This window comes from Eublepharis macularius, chromosome 12 (assembly GCF_028583425.1).
Source record: "Eublepharis macularius isolate TG4126 chromosome 12, MPM_Emac_v1.0, whole genome shotgun sequence".
In the NCBI taxonomy this organism is placed as follows: Eukaryota; Metazoa; Chordata; class Lepidosauria; order Squamata; family Eublepharidae; genus Eublepharis; species Eublepharis macularius.
This window is the reverse complement of record NC_072801.1, coordinates 61275197-61280937: the sequence shown is the minus strand read 5'-3', so window position 1 is coordinate 61280937 and position 5741 is coordinate 61275197. Positions and strand designations below refer to the sequence as shown.

The 5741-nt window shown below is 44.3% G+C and overlaps 1 long non-coding RNA gene across 1 annotated transcript; it reads left to right on the top strand.

Annotated features, from left to right (window-relative positions):
• Positions 1-520: 520 nt before the first annotated feature.
• On the top strand, positions 521-5741 carry LOC129340613 (uncharacterized). The gene is made up of 3 exons (XR_008598039.1): positions 521-629; positions 3613-3708; positions 4601-5741. It is a non-coding gene; the product is annotated as an uncharacterized LOC129340613 (long non-coding RNA).

Here is a 5741-nt window from a genome sequence, read left to right as displayed (position 1 = left end):
GTTGGTTAGTCTTAAAGGTGCTACTGGACTCTTTACTATTTAGTTTAATACAGAGAGTTAGAAGATTAATAAAGATTTAGTAACTCAAAAACCTGTGAGTTGTGTTGGAAGAAGGCTGTATTATCAAATGCCTGTTCAAATTATCATCAGAAATTGTGCTGAGGAAAGGATAGATCCTTCACAGTAGGGATTACTTCTATTTGAACCTGTGAATTAAGGGGCAATTGCCAAATAAAGAGTCGAATCAGCTATTTTAGTTTCAAAATGACTTTTATATATAATTTCTCACACTGGTGCAGATTTTATTCTTTTATACTCAACACCCCCAATATGATTGCACTCCAAACTCTACCTGCTTAATTGGCCAGTCTCTGCCCACATAAGATTCCTGCTAGTTCAGGGTGGACATTCCAAGATCATGATCGTCCTTTATCACACTTATGAGATCCCACTGAAGTGACTGTATGTATCTTCTAGGTCTCATCTATGTTTTTACTATCTATCCTTATCTCAGAGATTTCGACTTCTCCAGAAAAACATTTTCAGCCCATAAAAATCACATGACCCCAGAGATCTATATTGAGGAAGGAAGTGAGAGTCACAGTATGTGAATGCCAAAGGATGACTTGGTGAGTTTCTTGTATTTTCAGATATAATCTGGAGGATTATATAAAAAAAAAACTCAACAGGGAACAGTTATGGGCAGGGGCAATGGAATTAAGTACACTGAAAATGCAACATTACTCCATGAGATACCTAGGGTTTCTATTCCCCCAGTGGGGGAGGGGGATCCTCTGCTCCCACCCTCTGCCTCCTGCCACCACTCACCTGGCCAGCAGGGGGAAGGTGGGGGAGCAGGCCTCCAGGGTGCCCTCCCGGGGCAGTGCAACAATGTCACAACCAGGAGTGACATCATTGCGCCGCCGCAGGAATGTTCCCCTGCTTTACACTGAGCCGATTTGGGTCCCAAACACGCCTAATTGGGCCCATTTGGGGCCCAAATTGGCCCAGTGAGAAGCTTGCACATACAAAGAAAAGAGGTGAGTGCAGGGTCCCCCCTCTCCCACCAGGAGGGTAAAGGGAGCTAGCAACCCTATGCTCACTCTATTGTCTTTTTTGTGAGAATTACAAAAGCCCAACTGGGAAGGCAACAAAGGGTGTTTACTGTGAGGGATATGCATGAGAAAATGTGTTGTTCAGGTTCAGAAATGATGGCTGCAGGGGCTGGGCACAAGCCTGACTGGAAGTCATGCTGTCAGGCCAAAAAATGTTTATTTTTAATTTAAGCAAATTAGCATTAAAGTTGGGTTGTACTGGGCAGTAAGGAGAAGAAAACTCTACAAGTGTTCAGAGGTGCTCTGTTTAAATTAAGCTGAATACCCTACTTAGTGGGTGATAGCCCAGGGCCTGAACATGTGCTCTAAGAGCTCTGGTTTATGCCTCATCTTATGTGCATCCTTGAAGGTGAGTAGAGTTACCTGGGGAAATTCCTGGAGATTTGGGGGGTGGGGATTCTGGAGAAAGCAGGGTTTGGGGAGGGAAGGGACCTTAGTGGGTTATAATGTCTCAGAGTCCACCCTCCAAAGCAGCCATTTTCTTCAGGGGAAATGATATATGTGACCTGGAGAGCAGTTGTGATTCCGGGAGATCTCCAGCCTACCACCTGGACGTTGGCAACCCTACCGGTGAAGGGGAATAGAAAAAATGGCGCAATGCCGATGTTTGGGGGCGTATCAAGTAATATATTATTCTGTTCAGCCCAAAAGAGTTGAAATGTTGTCTGTGCTTGTGCAGACAAAGTACAGAAACGTCCCTGTGAGCTGGAAGTAGGCAGAGGAGGAGGGAGTGGGAGCTGCCACCAGAGCTGTCTGTGGTAGAATTTGGGGAGTTTGGTTCTGAAACCAGGCCATTAGTAACATGTCTCCGACCCAGGCTCTTTGGGCAAGCTCCTAAAGGCCTCAGGGAAAGCTTTCGTTTTTTCCTTTCTGTAACTCCCTGAAGGCTGGCTGGAGTTTCAGTTTCTGGGGAAAGGGGGAGAACACTGTTAGAGAAGAGACGTTGGAGAAGTTAATTAGCACAAATTGACTCATAATGGTATGCAAGGTCTTTAGCCTTGCTTTTAAATTATAGTGGGTCATTTAGATAGAGGGGCTTCAGGTAATCTGTATCTTGTTTTGAGGTACATTGACGGAGCCTGGGCCGGCAGAGTGTGAAATTCCTTTCTGTGACCTGTAGAAGATGTTCTAATTTATGGGGCCACTAGCTCCTTGGAAAGGAACAAAGTGAACCCACTGATAGCAGTTTTTTGTACACAACACTCCGGCTTTGGACCATAAAAGGAGGAGCGGAAATGCTTTCACCTGCTGCACTGCCAATTGGCAGAGGAACTTCTAGGAGTTCCCTTGCTATTGGCGGGGTAGCCTGAAAGCTTTCGACTTAGGAGGGAGGAGGGAAATAGAGGGAAGAAATAGTGCGTTGGTACCTTTAGCCTTAAGCCTTTAACCCATATATATATATTTCTTAAGTCTTAGTGTTATGTTGTTTCTGTTTACGGTTTGCATTGTAACCTTTGATATATATTCAATAAACTTTTAGATTTGGTTAAGCATCTTATTTTTGTACAGAGTGCACTTTTTCTAGATAGGGATAGCCACGGAGTTTAGTCTGCACCTTATAATTGCCTTGGTAAGAGGCAACTTGAGCGGCAAACCGAGGGGGAGTTGCAGGGCCTGGCTGGGTCTCCCCCAAATAATTCTCGTGACTCTGGCTAGCTGGGTGAGCAAGCAGGCAGAGCGGGAGGGAGGAGGGGGACCAGTGCCACTTCCCCATGAGCCAGGTGAGCAGATTGGCAGGAAGGTGGAGGAGCAGGAGCCACTGCTGTTCTAGCCAGTTGGCTGGACAGGTACCTGAGCAAGGAGTGGACTGGCAGGTGAGTGGCTGGCTCAGTAAACCGGGGCAGGAAGAGGAAGCAACGCGCCCCCCCCCCCACACACAAATCTCTGTATCCAGTTGTGTAGATTCTTTTACATATAAATCTGCTTGTGGCTTTCCTAGAGGCATCAGGACGGTCTCTGTTAAAAATGGACAGTGGTGCAGATGGATTTTGGGTGTGATACAGCAAGGTTTTTCTGAGGTTCTGATGATCTTCTCTCTTTCACTCACCTGTGCACTCACCTATGATAGAAAGTGGTGCGAAAAACTAGACTGGCCAGAAAATGTAACGCTGCTGTCTCTTCTCTTTATCGTTGTTCATTTTCAGTACGTTAGTTTATTTTTTCACTGTATGTATTTTTCAAAATAGCTGTCTTGTTATCATCAAGTGGAGGTTTCAAAGGAGGCAGGTCATTTTAATTTGGCCTCCACGGCAATCATAAGCAATAATGAAACTAGCAATGGAATTAAGAATGAATACCCTTGGATGGATGGATGGATGGATGGAGCAGACCAGGCAATGGCAATATTTCAGTTTGTTAGGGGTTTTTGTTCATATCATGGTTCAGAAGATCAACCACTAATGTCCCATTACTAAATGCAGTATAGCTTACTCTGTGGAGCTTAAATGGTGCTCGTGACAATAGATGTACTCAGGTATATTTTTTTTTCTTTTCACAGATCTGAATTTACATAGACCCAAAATCTCCCTGAGCCCTAGGAGGGAGACAATTGTGGGAAGCCATGTTACCATTCAATGCTGGGCCAAAAGTCCAGGTGAGAAGTTCTGTCTTCATAACAGCAGGGACCAGAATGATGGAAGGAGATTAAAAATTAAGCTTTGAGCTGGAACCCTTTACAGTCACAAAATCCTGTTGCCCTGAGGAATTGCTGGTGTTTGGTGAAATTATATTTCCCTACCTTCTAAACACAACTCTATATTCATTTTTAACCTGGAGTAGACCCATAATGGATTTCAACCTGTTTATATGGATATGAGTTCAGTTGCCCAGGGGCCCACATTTATGGCTCAGCCAGGTTGAATACTTTCTGAGACATTAGAAGTGCCTTTGACCTTCTCTTGTGATCATATGTGCACATTTGCTGCTGTAGCATAGTGGTTAAAAGGTTAGGCTGTGAATCCAGTTTGTGGATCCAGTTGAGAGCCAGTGTAGTGGTTAAGAATGCAGGACTTTAATCTGGAAAACTGGGTTTGATTCCCCACTCCTCCACTTGAAGCCAGCTGGGTGACCTTAGGTCAGCTTCTAGGACTCTCTCAGCCCCACCCACCTCACAGGTTTGTTGTTTCTTGTTGGGGGATACTTTGTAAACTGCTCTGAATGGGTAGACATCCTGAAGGGCAGTATATAAGTCATATGTTGTTATTATTATTATTAATGAGCACTCTGCTTGTTCGAATCCCACTCCTGCCATGAGCTCAGCAGGGGGCCTTGGGTAAGCCACTCCTCTCAGCTCCAGTTCCCCAGCTGTATTGTGGGAATAATAACAACACTGATTTTGTTCACTGCTCTGTGTGGGCACGAATCTGTCTAAAAGAGTGGTATATAAGCACATTGTTGTTATTATTGTTTTCTTGTCCTTCTTGGTGACTTTTGAGAGCTTTTGTAAGACTTCTGTTTCAGTTAAGATGTTCTTTTTTGTGTGCTAGGATGGATCAGAGAAAGTTGTGCTTCTTCAGACTAGTAAAATTTTGAAGGAGGTAAGTCTCCACATACATAGCACTAAATCTTAAGGAAGTTTCCAACATGGATCTGCGAGTGAGTAAAAGCATCTCTTGGTCTGACACAGGGTAAGTAGTTTCTGCAGACCTCCCCCCAGCCCAACGTGTGCTTTGTTTGTGAGGCATTGTTTAGTTCTACAGTAGAGGGACTGTATATCCTTTGATATGAACTTAGAAAAGCTAACACACTGGAAAATATTGGTCTTTCAGGAGCTACTGGTCTCCGTTTTCTTATCCTCAAATGTGATCTCTGTCCCTGCACTTTGTATGTGCCTGGTGCTGTGCAATGAAGGGCTACAACTCTGTCTGCAGTTAGGGATGCTGAGAACTTTGATGTGAATGTGATCCTCAGCCAAACATACTGTGATCAAACTGTTGTCATTCAAAGTTTGGATCAAATGCCATGTGTCTTGGAGCCTGTGCAGTAGGTGTTTGTGCTACAGGGTCAACATGACTAGGTTGTGTCTTGGTAAATATGGGTTGCTGCTTGTAGCTGTTTTTGCACCTGTGCATTTTGTGAACTAAACCTTCTCAAGTCACTGGAGAAGAAGGCAAGATTCCCCAGGGTGACCAATGTGTTATTAAAGTATCTACTTGTTGAGCACATAATCACGTGCATTTTACCATTCTTTTTGCTTTCACAGGGGCCGTCTATACTGCAGCTGAAATCTGGTTTTTCTTTGCCTTCGGGGTACCTCTGATCATAGGCGTTTGGGGCGATTGTTCCACACAACAGGTTTTTATATGGGACTTCCCCATGTGTGTGTCCTACCTTCGTTTACAGACTGTTCCATTTGTGATGATTCCTCCCCACCCTTTTTGGCACTTGCACTGTTGTGATGGGGTAATTTACTACCCCATTGACTTTTCCAGTTATCATCACAGGCAAATTGTACCTTACGTATGTGTCTGTCCTTTGGTAAGCTGCATCCCCACATTTGACTGGTTACTTTGATTGGTTGTACTAGCCTCCCTTCCCTTTCTGATAGCTATGATCATGGAACTAAGGGGATGTGGCTTTGGAAAGTTATTGTTGAGGTTCTTCAGAGAACCCTTAGGCTGTTTTATT